The 14203-nt window shown below is 32.0% G+C and overlaps 1 long non-coding RNA gene across 1 annotated transcript; it reads left to right on the top strand.

Annotated features, from left to right (window-relative positions):
* Nucleotides 1-5721: 5721 nt before the first annotated feature.
* On the top strand, nt 5722-12039 carry LOC122309361. Its single transcript, XR_006242419.1, has 2 exons — nt 5722-6180; nt 11717-12039. It is a non-coding gene; the product is annotated as an uncharacterized LOC122309361 (long non-coding RNA).
* The last annotated feature ends 2164 nt before the right edge of the window (nt 12040-14203 follow it).

Here is a 14203-nt window from a genome sequence, read left to right as displayed (position 1 = left end):
ACTTCATAGAACTTGGTTGTGTGAACCCATCAAATAATTCAATCACAAAGATATGATTATAAAATAGCCACAGACGCCCCTCAATTACATGGCCACGATCAGCATGATTGGCAAAAGAGATAATGAAAACATTTGAGCCAACTTCTGTAAACTTTGCTTGTTTACTCAACCTCCAAATCTTGGCCATGGTAGTTTCAACAATATTCTTTCTAATAGATCTATCCATCCAGATTTTCCCAATAAGACAGAGCTCCCCCCTTTTTTGAACCTCCCATATCGCCTCATTCTCCAGCATAATTGTTGTATCTTCCTCTTCACTCAGTTTGAAATTTCCCATAAAGCTTGTAAATTCTCCATAATAGCACACCACACAAAACACTCTTGCCTTCTACCCGTAAATGGAAAGGAGATTTGCAAATACCACCTCAATTCTCAGTTGAGAGAAAATGAGAGGAGACTCGGGCACCTAAAGTTATTTTAAGGTTTAGTGGTCAAGTTGTATATATCCGTGTTATTGCAAGGTCTGTTTTTGCATTAATCTAACTACATTCTATTATTTAAAACTAGGAGTTAAGAGTTTATTTAACATTTAGTGGTCAAGTTCTATATATTTGCTGTCAAAGATCTTAAGCAATTTCTTGATCATTCAATCTACAAGCATTAGCCTTGTACTCTGGCTAGGCGGCCACAATTTGATTGACAATATACTACAGTGTTGAAAAGTTTGTGTTGATAGTATGTTTATATCATTAATAATATTAGTATTACTATATCACTATAGTTAATAGTACTATCATAAGTGATATAGTATTAGTGTAACTAATACTATAGTGATTTATATAATAATTTAACTACAATTTATAATTTATGGTCTTATACTAACATTCTTATATTACTTTTAGTAATATACTTTAAGTCTATAAGTATTACTAATTTACTGATATAATTATCAAAAAGAATATATTGAAAATTTATTAAGCGATAAAATGTTATTAATATATATATATATATATTATATTTAAAGCATATGATCAAATAAATATTCATATTTAAAATTATAATAACATTATTATATATTTATATATTAACATAAAGTTATAATAACATTATCTTATATATAATATACATAATAAAATATTATTATATACAATATATTATATATATAATATTTGGATCGAAGAGTACTGAGCAAGCATAATATTAGTCAAAACAAAAACTTAATATAGTACATTTCTTTCAAAATATTGTCAAAACAAAAGCAAATGAATGGCACCTCCATTGCCTCAATTTTTCAGGAAATCTAAATTTCCCAATCACAGCTTAACACGCTGCAGACTCCCAAATTCCCTTTCTCCCCCAAACTCTGTTTCTCCCCCGAACGACCTCCACTTTCTCCCCTTTCTCCTTGTCTGAATGCTTTTCTCTCACGATTTAAGAGGAAATCGACATCTGAGATCAAGAAGGAATGACAATGGGGTGAGGAAATCGTGATTTGAGGTCTGTTGATTTGGTAGAGGAAATTGACATTTGCGTGTTTGCCCTAGACTGCCTCTCCAAGTCTCCCTTCCTTTGAAATCTAGGTAAGCTTCACAATATTGTTTGGTCTACATATTCCTTCGAAATCTAGACTCCGTGTTTGCCCAAATAGCATGATTGGTTTGTATAAAAACAATAATCCACTTTAAAGTTGTTCGTTCCTTTGTTCATTCCTTCTGCTTTGGTAGTTTCTCCTTCTTCTTTTTTTGGCTGATCCCACTCTGAAACTCAAGCCCCTTTCGTTTTCATTCAAACCCACACCTCTCTTGTCGTCTCTGGTTGCCCAGTGGACGAGAATGAATGATAGAGGAGCTCAACACTTTCTTTTTCAACACTATTGCCTCTTGACAACATCCATAGGTGTTAGTGGGCTTATTTAGGAGAGGTTTGGATAGTGAATTAAGATGAGATGAGATGAGATGAGATGAAAATTGAATAAAATATTGTTAGAATATTATTTTTTAATATTATTTTTGTTTTAAGATTTAAAAAAGTTGAATTGTTTATTATATTTTGTGTGGGAGTTTGGGAAAGTTATAATAATTAGATGAGATTAGTGTTTTTTAATGCAATAATTGTTACTTATATAACATTATTTTGTTTTATGATTCCGTGGACTGTTATGGTGTTGCATGTTCTGTTATCCCCTTTCTGTTGACGTTTCTTTTACTCTAGTACCCACCATTGTTGCTGTTGCAGGTGGACTACAGGTTTAATACATCAACTGGCACTCGGGAAATACTATGTGCTAAAGAGCGTTTTATGTCTAATCTTTCCATACTGTTGCAGTGGTCTCCATTTTCAACAGAAGGAGAGCTTTTGAAGCAAGTAAGATCATTTGACTTTTTTTTTCTTCCATGACATCTTGCTCTTTTCTGTGCATATTCATTGTGTTAGTATTTAAATATGTTCATTTGGTTAACTGAAGTGGTTTTACTCTGAGCTATCAAATGAGTTCATAATGGTGAATTGCACTTCTCTTTCTTGATTGATTAATTACCCATGCACCCAGGTCTTGATCCCCTCTACCCCATTCTTATAGGGAATGGCCATGGTGAGTTTTACCACAATATAATTTATGTTTATGGAGGTGGGCTCATTTTATGAAGTTTGATTACCAAATTTTCACACATCACTGATTGTAGTATACTACCTGCGAGTATACTACAATACTGCTTGTTTCTTCATTCTCTATAGGTATACTTACCACTTGCGAGTACCTCAAACATTCAACATAATATTGCGTGGACGAGTTGTTAAGCATCATAATATTGCTGATGATCTCAAATTTTGAGAATTCATTTTGTACAAAACCTCAATGTGGTGGGTGTGTTGAGTTTTATTAAATTTTAGCCAACTTACTCCTTTCTTATCTGCTTTCTCTCACGGTCTTCATTGAAAGTATTGAGTTTAGTGGATTTTATACATGAAATGTTGTATCTCTTTCCAGTTTCCAGGAAATGTTGATGGTATCCTAATTAACTACTTTATTAACAGAGTACTGACACAGTTCTTTAGAAATTGATGAAGACACGGATCAATCCATGCTCAAGAATACTGACATTGTTGTCCAGATGACTAACACAAGAGAGGGGGTGAATTGAGTTGTATTTAAAAATTAACAATTATAAATCAAATACACAATATAAAATATAAAAAAAAAATACAAAGCAGCAATAAATATAAAGAGTAAGGGTAAGATAAACAAACTCAGTATGTTAACGACGTTCGGTCATACTGCCTATGTCCTCGTCTCAAGCTACCCCTTGAGAATCTCCGAATTTACTATTCAACCTCCTTCAGGTGGAGATAAAAACCTATTACACCTTTGAATAACACCGCTACAAAGGATTCTTGTAGAACACCATCTACACTGCAATCGCCTTACACGTGGTAATGCAACTATTCCCTATGTAGAACACTTTCTACACGCACAAGGGTTATACACACCATTTTATTGATACAAGAGCTGATAATGGGTAGGTTATCAGAAAAAACTTCTCAATGAGTGAAACAAGAACAATATAGTGTAAACTATATCTCTCAAAATGAATAAGGATTAAGGCTCAATACTTAGAGAAAAGTGAATGAAAGCTTTGAATGAATATTATATACTCTTGGTGTTGTAAATATGAAGCACTCAAATGATCTATTTATAGGCATATGAGACTTCATATTTAAATTTAAAAATATTCAAATGTCAAAGACAACACCATTCACTTTTCAAAAATTTTAAATCTAACATTTTTATTTTTTGTATATGACAAAAGGAGCACACTTTACTTTTCAAATTTTTCAAACAAAATCATCTACCTTTTGCAAAAGTCAAAAAAAGTATCAATCAAATAAAGTATGCACATGTGAAAGATGACAAGCAATCATATTTAATATTTTCAAAATTTTCAAACAAAATTACCTACTTTTTACATAAGTCAAAAAAAGTATCAATCATTTTTTTAAAAAAATATTCAAATAAAGCATGCACATGTAAAATATGACAATCAATTATCTTTAATATTTTCAAAATTCAAACCTTTAATCATATCATGCACATGTGAAAGATGACAATGAATCATCTTTTAAAATTTTCATATATAATTTTTTAAATATTCATACACATATTGAAAATGTATTTTAATATTTTATGATAAAATATTAATTTTGAACCTTAATCTTAATTTTGAATTTTTAAGAGATTTACAATATTACTCTATGACTTTAATGTGAAGTTGTTCCCTTCTTATTTATACTTGGTTTCTTGATATGCTTGATTTCATTGTGTAAATAACTTGAGTTTGAGACTCCTTTATTCTTTGAATTTATTTGTTGTCATCAAAATTCATGTGTAGATATATAATTACACAAATCTTAAAATCTTGAATTCAACAGACACATTTATTGTTCATATGAACATTAAACGAATTTGGATTAGTATGCATGGGGGACAATATGCCTAGGCATGTTATTTTGTACGAGAGACTTTAATTATGAAATTTAATATTTTCTATTATAACATTTTTAATTAAGAAACGAGTTTTATTTATAAATATGGAGTCTTTTGTATCCTGGTAAGAAAAGAAATAAAATTTCAAAATGAATTGTAGTTTCTATCTATTTTTCTTAAAATTATTTTTTAAAAGATCTACCATAAAGATGGACATTACACCAGCCGTTATGTTTATACCACTTACAAGAAAACTCCTATAACAACAAATGAAGCCGAAGCTTGGGAAGCAGTAAAGAAAGCTTGTGGGGGATTACATTTTCTTGCCATTCAAGAAGGCTTGGATTTTGGCTCGACTTGCCACCTCCACCTGTATAATTTATCAATTTGTTAAAGAAAAGAAGTGAATCCGGTTTCTATCTTGGATCTTTTTTCCCTCGAGCCCATTTTACCATTTGCAATTTATTTATAGAAAATCTTGTATATATTTAGTTGTGAACAATATCTGTCGGCAAATATTTGGCACTATTGAATTCATGTTTTTATTAAGAGTAATTTTACATGTAATTATAAAATATATAAATATCGTGTAATTATTTTAAAAAAGAGTAGAGTTTATTATTAAAAAATTAATTTTCTTCATATAAATCTTATGTTTTAGTAATTTTTTTCAAAATGATTACGTGGCGGTTACACAATTCACAATTATAAATATTTTTTATATTTTCTTAATCAGAAATGATTTGTGCAGTCGGGAAATGCAGTCGGCGTGCAGTCGGCTATAAAAAAAAAATTAATACAGAATCTACATGAAAAAAAAAATATATTTTTATAGCTTTTTATAATTCATGCAGGTCCCCTTGAATATAAAATAATTTTTTTATAATTTTTTTTTATTCATTCCGTACAGCCGACTGCACGCCGACTGCGTTTCCCGACTGCGTGTAGCAAAGCCCTTTCTTAATAACATAGTAGATTATATTGCCACGATTACCGAGCAATGACTACAAGAAAAAGTAGTTTTTGTAGCGATTTTTAAATCGTTGCAAATAAAAGTGCCACAAATGACCATTGTTTATAACGATTTTCAATTTGCCGCATGTTTTTAACATCAAACTTCAAATTCCATACTGGGCTTTACTTAAGAAACTTTTTGCACCGATTTATTTAATATCACCAACGATTCCTTGCGTCGCAATATGAAATAACTTGTTACGACACAACAATAATCATTGGAATGCAGTCTGGGCGCTAAAACGCAAACTTTTATTTCCCCCAACATATTTGCCCCCAACAGTACCCTTATCCACATCGACGAACCCCATAAAATCAAGCTCCATTTTCTTCCACCCGCAAATCGTTGGTCACCCCTGTTTGCGACGAATTGATCACCATTTTAAGGCTTCATTGCATAAACTCCTCTATTGTTCTTACTAGCCCATTTTTGAAGTCCCATTTTCCCACACCCTTCTCCCCTTCGTTCTCGTTTCTTCATTTTCACCTCCCTGCAAATCCACCCATTGGTTACCCCAATTTGCATGCGGCTTTCTCACTTGATTGTCCTCCCGCGAAAGCTTGCCATACATTTCCTTCACCTACAAAATCACTGCACAATGCCTCCATTTTCATTTCAGAGTTAACATTTCAGGCTTCAAGTATTGTCGACCGAGGCTGATTTTTAGGGAATATACTCCATACAGGTATATCTTTTCTAATTTTTCTATCACTCCCCCTTCATGCATAGTTTGCTTTCCAAAAATTCTTTGTTTTTGAATCTAAAAGCATGTTCTTCCTTTCGGTTTAATTTTTGTACATTTGCCTTTTGTGTATGTGATGGTCTAAGTTGTGGGTATTAGCATAATGCAAAATTCATGGGTAATATTCTTGCAAAAACAGAGCCTTTTTCTTTTAGAGTTTATGGCCCTTTTTGGGTTCCTTCTAATATGTAAGTAAGTGAATTTTGTGAAGAGAGAAGAAAGTACCTAAATTTTTTTGTGGAGTATATGATGTCGTGAAGTCGTTGCAGAAAGTGGGGGAGCTTACAGGCTAAGGTCATTTCACGTAACCCTTGTATATGTCACTCAAATACCCACCTTGATTGTTTTCTGTGTTCTGTTCTGTTGCTCAAAAACGTGTTGCGCGCTCAAACATTATCCATGATGTTGCAAGGCAACTCAGTAGCCTTAATACCAAAATCAACTGGACTCTTTATATTAAAGGGTGGTTCAAAAGTACTTGGAATTGGAAGCACTAAGTATCATTAATGAAGGTGAGAGACTACTTACACATTTAGAATATCAGAATACACCAATTCTAGAAACAAAATCAGCAAGAAGAGAAATAGTTGACCTCCAACTAGCAAGTTCCACCTTCTCTCCAGATTAAATAAGGAGAGAATGGCAAATAACAATCCCTACCTCAAGGTCAAAGTGAATGGTGTCTTCGAACAAATGATTTTTGGTGCATAATGCCTGTCCTCCCAAAGGACATCTAGGAATCAGCCTAAACCAATTGGTCACAATGCCGAGATTACTTCCTCAAAATGAGAAAAAAAGATGAAAAATGAACTTAGACATAGTACAGAAGTAAGCATTGAGTTGAGTTCACTAAAGAAAAAAGAGAAACAGATTATCACATGGTAATGGAATGTTTGGATCATTTTAGATTATCGAATTGCATACTTCATCCTCCAAGAAAATGTGTACGTAGTTAAATATTAAGTTTATTAAATTAAATTTACTGCATAGGTATGCTCATAAGGTTCTTATTAGAATCTTTCTCTTGATCGATGCCTTCGGAAATTCTTCTCTTCATCTTTAAAGCAGAAAATAATGAAGATGGTATTTTAGAATAATTCTCAATGACAGGTGAGAGTGAGAGTGAGAGTTCTCTATATTTGTAACAAGCGTGTACAAACGCTTGTACATTAAAGTCCCCTTTCTTTTGGATATTAAAGAGTCAAAATCAACCTATTCATGATGCCTATCGATGAATGGTTTTTGCAAAAATTTGACCTTCCTTGAGAGTTTTCATTGTTTCGAGGAGGAAGGAAAATAGTTTCGACGATGTTCAATAGAAGGGTAGCTAGGTGATTACTTTACCCTTAGTTCCCTATATTTGTGAGTGAACATGTTGAGGCTTAGTGCAGTTAGAAATGCTCTAGGATATTTGCCGAGCTGCCATTTTTTGTGTCCATGCCTATTTTCATAATTGCCTTAAATTCATCATAGCTAATTCTACCATAATTTTTGTGACTATAAACACATTGGATGACATAATACTTAGTTCAATAAATGGAGATATTTGACTCAATTAATCTGTTGTCAAGTATCTTGTTTGTTTCGATTACCTTATCCCACCTCTCATCGAACATGAGAGGCATTGGATAACCTTAGCATTGTTGATGGATGAAAGTTATCCTCTACCATACTCTCTCTTAATTCATCATGAAACTCAATGATAAACCCATTCTTATGCTTGCCAATAAATGTAAGAGCTTGGAATAGAATCGCGTCACTTGAAAACGATTATTTCTATTCAACTGAATGTTAAGATTTGTAGTAAGCCATTATATATTGCTTAAACACCTTTTGTTAAGATTCTGTGTGACAGCTTTATTGCAATATAGCTGAATATGCCACATGTTTTTATAGTTGGATTTTCTCACCTGAAATTAACTTGCCCAAAAATTATATTATTAATTAATAATAATATGCTCTTACCTAGACTCCTTGGGAAAAGATGTTTATATATTTTATTTTTACAAACCTACTTGATTGTTTTATTTCACTATGCATTCAGAATCTAAATGTATCTAGTTAATTATGTAACTGATTAATTTGTTCATACTGAGTATTGATTACTTATTGTAGTCTGTTAGATGCATACTGATCCATTTACAAATTGACGACTAGTCTTTACACAATTGTTCATTTTATCTAACTCTCGGATTTTTAATATGTTCACTGTCTTTCCTCTTTTATATGTCCATATCAATGTATAATTATGTTGATTAGTTCATAAAAAATATACTTTTATGTTTAATCTTTTCTATTAATTTTATGGGTGTAACCGATCTGGTTCAGTTTGGTTTTGGACAAAATTTAGGGAACCGGTATGCACTGGTTTTGTAATTTTTCAAACCGATTACGCACCGGTTATCCTCCTAAACCAGTACTTCAATTTTACCGGTTTCTACTTTTAATGTACTATCTTATATATTATATAATATATATATATATAATATAATATATTATAATATATAATACTATAGTGATAATATATTGCAATATATTATAATATATATTATAATTGTATTATAGACTATAATGATATATTATAATATATAATATAGTCATATAGTATTAGTATAACTATTAATATGCACTATATAATATTAATATAACTATTAATACAATAAACAAAATGATATAATATTTTAAAATTTAATATTATATTAATTAGTAATTTACCATATAATACAAAACTATTTTATATATAATTATATAGTATATATAAAAATTATATACAATAGAAAAAGTTAATATATATATATGTGAACTAGTCAGGTCCGGTTTTAGAAAAAGAAAAATCAGAACCGGATACTGAACCGAATCAAATTGGGGACTGAACCGATCCCACCGGATTGGTCCGATCCAATTTGGTTTACCGGTTCACCAGTTTTTTTTTTACACCCCTAGTTAATTTTGTCCACAAAGCTCTTATCTTGCAAAATTTTTGGAACATAGTTAATCCTTGCTGTAAATTACATTTGTGTAACTAATTTAATCACAAGCATCTATAAATTGCTGAGTTTACATAAATTAGAATAGACTTTTGTGGTGTGTTTGACATGAGCTGCTCTAACTGTTTAGGCCATGTTTGGTTATACAGATGAGATGAAATGAGATTATATATTTTGAATAGTAATGAATAAAATATTATTATAATATAATTTTTTAATATTAATTTTGTTTTGAATAGTAATGAATAAAATTTTGTTATAATATAATTATTCAGTTTCTTGTCTGTTCTTTACTTGTCAAAGTTGATCTAATTTAGATTCTTGCTCAATATATCTACAGATTTACCTATTTAATTCACTGTAGAAAATCCTAATTAAATGAAATGGCCCAGATGCTCTACTTTCTAAATGCAATATAGGAAAATAATTGGTAGTAGTAGTTGATTCTGAATGGTTTTTTCCCTTTTTGTTTGGACATTGAAATCATATATCTACTGACTTTTGTTTGCAAACTTTCACCAACTAATTTTCAGTTTGTATGTATGTATGTATATTGTTTTGTTGATCTATATTGACTTCTACATGCTTTAACAATTAAGCGACGTTTCTCACACACATATGAATATTTTTTTAAATATTCAAAGCTTGACCTTGGTATGGGAGAAAGCGTACTGGGGGTTTGATAGGAAAAGTGGGAAACATGTGGTTGGTAAGTTAAAAAGAGTACTAAGGGATTTCCTAACTTGAATCATCCTTCTCTCACACTCAAGCTCTCCTTTTTATTCTTTTTTTTGTTTTTGTTTTTGAAGTTGCAAGATTTTACATATATACTATGTTTTCTTATTTGTGGTAGGGACAAATGATTTGTGCTGATAATCAACCTCGTTTACATCATCGGCCTAGGATTAAATCCATCGAATGATTTAAAGGCAAGGAAAGCAAAACCAGTCTATATTAAATATTGACTTTTATAATGATCACTTAAAACTTCCATGCAGTGAGAAGCTGCCACATTCCGTCGAGATGAATAATATTACTAAATATTGTTAAAGTTGGTGCTTCCCATTAGAGTATTAGATGAGCTTCCACCCATTGATATTTATTAATATTTTTAGTGCATTTCTCTATTTTTTTAACAATAAGGTTCATGCCTTCAGATCCTCTACATGTGTTTAACATCTATTTTATATTTCAAATTACTAAAACTTATATCGAAAAAATAAAAGAAAGAGAAGTGGCCTTTAGCTTGTGTTTTCTACATTCTACTAGCCTTTGTGACAACTTGCACTACAAACTTAATCTGTTATGTGGTTTTGTTTTAGTGCAGTGGGATTTAAGTGCACATGATAGTTGTGGTTTTGTTTTTTGCATCTGAGTTGTGGTTTTTTTCTATGCATCTGTGTTGTGGGTCTGTTTTGGGGTAATTGATCGCTGTCATTCCAAATGTGGGCTTATTGAATATTGATATTTATTTCTACTCTTTTTAATATTGAGAAGATCTTCTATTTTTAATATTGAGTTTGAACAAATGTTTTGAGAGCCTTTAACCCTTTATGATTGTGTTAAACTAGTAGATCATGGGAATGCACTTTGAGAACACTTTTCTTCAAGATTGCCCAAGTAAGCAATCAATGACTTTATTCAATCTAGTAGGTTTGATTAGAATTTCCGGGTTTGCCGAGAGCTCCTCTTGCTATTTATGCTATGCTTTCACAAAAAATACGATGTTTCTTCTCAAATTTTCTTCAACTCTAGTATGATTGGTTTATGTAGTTGATATTATGGTTAAATAAGGAATGTTTAGGAGCATGAATGTACTAAAGCTACTAGTTGTCCATGGTAGTGCAGCAAATTCTGCTTTATACTCTGTTTTGGGGCTTCAACCAGTCCATTGCATCCCTATTTTGCTCAACCAAAGTTATTTTTTAGTATGAAAAATTGTATTTAAAACAAGGGACAAAAACAAGCCATCTTCTAAGTTTTAGCTCTTCAATTAATTTGGTTCCAACAAGTTACTAAAAAGGTATCAAACTTCAATTTTTGTGAAAATTCCAGATTATTATGAGACTAACTTGTTCCCTTCCATTTCTAAGTAAATTGCTATCATTTATACATTCTTAACCCACGTCCTTCATATATCTGGAATGTATAAAACTCAATGGCCTTTATTGGACATTAAGCATGCTTTTAGTCATGTTCATAAATCCCTTTACCATGCTTGAAATGAGGAGTTTCAAAGTTTTCGCTTAGTGCTAAGTATGGAGAGAAGTTAAATGGGCTGAGGTTGTGCTTTGTAGTTGATTTTCCTTACGTGAAGAGGAGGTAAGGAAAGTGCTTTGTAGTTGATTTTCCCTAGTTGGTTTATGTAGTTAAGATTGTGATTAAAACCATTACTCCTACAATTTTTTCCTTAATTTTTTTTTTATTATTTTGTTTGTGTTATATTCTGATATTGAGTTTAAACTGAAATTTACTAGGATTATTGGGTGCAGATTGTAGGATGGACATCGAGTGCTTTTGATTTAATGGGCATTGGCTGAGCCCGGCATAATTGTTGGTGAGCCATTTCAATCAGGGGCGAGCTTAAACTTGTTTAGTTGGGTATTGAAGGAAACAATTGCATCTACAGCTGCAAATCCTTATTTTTCATTTCAAGAATTCTCAAAACACAGATGGATGTTTTATATCTTTGTTCAATTAATGGAACCCTGCTTCTTGCTCTTGTTTTGCAATAACTCTTCGTTCTAATTGGTAACTATTTACAAGGGATCACTTCATGATCATATCAATGCATCTCCCTTCACTTGACATGTGATGAATTATCTTAATTCAGTACCGCGATTTTGAATTGTCATTTGTTAGTGCTTTATTATGTATTACTAATTACAATGTGTAAACATGATAGCCTTGGCCATTGCTTAGTATAGACCAGCAACAATATACTATATAGGGGTTTTTATTTATTTTTGATAAATTACTATATAGACAACTAGAGACTACGTAGCTAGCATCATCATTTAACTTTTAACACCTTAATGTAGTTGACAACTTATTTGATACCAATTTTGACCATATACACTCACATAATGTCATAAACAAGACCCATTTAGATTTTTAACTTTTCAATTGCCTGATGATCTTCATCTGGTACATTTATGTTTAGACAGCCAATTATCCTTTAACCATACATGACCAAAAACGTTATGAGATAGTTAGCCACCTTCATAAATGCTCTTCAAGTTAAACATTTATTCTCCTGTCTCAACTAACATCATATGTTGAATTTATATATCCAACTGATAATGATTCTTTTAATCACTCAATCAAGATTGGAGTACCATTGGGTTTGAGGGCTCTACTATACTCGATGTCTAACGTACAACTGCGTAACATCACTCATTCCACTAACTCATAGTGGAATGTGTCAACTACTTGTAACATACCCACTTTTCTCGTATGACCCAAACTCAAATTGACACACTTGCATGTCCTATAAGGATGAACTATACACTTTATAGCAACAAATAACATGTAGACACCATTCATTTAATCACATGAAACAAAATATATTCAGCCTTCATTTTGCTCCACCATTCAATTCCTTCGACCATATATTATTATTCCACATTTCATTCATGTTAGTTTCAAATGTGACTTCATCAACTATACATGACGGTCTCTATTTATCTAACTTCCTTTCCAACCATATCTATTTTTAGATAGACAAAAGTTGGATAAACGAGCCTGATAGACTTTTATCACCTGTATACGTTTAAGGGGTTAAAACTTTCATCACATAAGAATGAAAACCATGCAAGTGGAAGGGATTGCATTCGGTATCCATGTTGTGTATGCCTTAACAATCTTTGGCTGCCTATATTTCAGGTGGAAACTCATTTGTTTATCAAAGGGATCAATTCAAATTACACCCAGTGGATATTTCATGGAGAGGAGAAAACAACATTATATGTTAGTAACGATGATATTGGTGACGAGGTTATACTAGAAGATGATTACATTGATGACATGCAGCATATGTTGGACGATATCTGGGCAAGCACTTTTGTTGATGTGCCCCAAGACAACACTCCTACACCAAATAGGCCACCAATACCTAAAGATTCACCAACAACTACTTTTAACCAGCTACTGGAGGATGCCCAACGTCTTTTTCCAACGGGTGTACAAAATTTACAAAGCTGTCATTCGTTTTCAAGTTGTTACACATCAAATCAATCAGTGGATGGTCAATTAAGTCATTTGACATGCTCATTGATCTATTACGATCTGCCTTTCCTGATGCTCTTTTGCCACAATTATATGATGTTTACCACAATCAAGGTCTTTGAAGTTCAGTTTGGGTTTCAAGAACCACAAAACCCATGCTTGCACCAACGACTACATCTTATTTTGGAAGAAAAATGCTAACTCTTAATGAATGCCATATATGTAAGGTTTCAAGGTGGATGCCAAATACACACGAGTCACATGTTATACCTCAAAAGTGTTGCGTCACTTTTCGTTGAAACTGAGATTGCGGCATCTCTTTATTTTTGCAAAAATTGTAGGTGATATGGGATGGCATAAAAAGCAACGGGTGATAGAAGATACCAATATGAGACATCCAACCGACTCTGAGTGCTGGAAGAAATTTGATGAACATCATAGTGCTGCGGATCCTCACAATGTTAGGCTTGGTCTGGCAAGAGACAACTTGACTCCTTTCAAAAACTTGGTTTCATAGCATTTGGCCAGCGATCCTTGCCCCGTATAACTTGCTGCCTGTAATATCCGAGTCTTACTACATAAGTCCTTACGTCATTTCATCTTTTATTAATTCTTTAAATTAAATATTTTAAGATATTATTATATTATTTTATTTTAAGATAGATGTGCTTTTATTTTTATGTGGGTTATTAAAATAAATTAAGTACATGATTTTTAAGACTTTATAGTATTTTCTCTTAAGTCCTTAACGT

The sequence above is a fragment of the Carya illinoinensis genome, chromosome 5, assembly GCF_018687715.1.
Source record: "Carya illinoinensis cultivar Pawnee chromosome 5, C.illinoinensisPawnee_v1, whole genome shotgun sequence".
NCBI lineage: Eukaryota > Viridiplantae > Streptophyta > Magnoliopsida > Fagales > Juglandaceae > Carya > Carya illinoinensis.
Note: the sequence above shows the minus strand (reverse complement) of the source record. Positions and strands in the feature narration are given on the sequence as shown.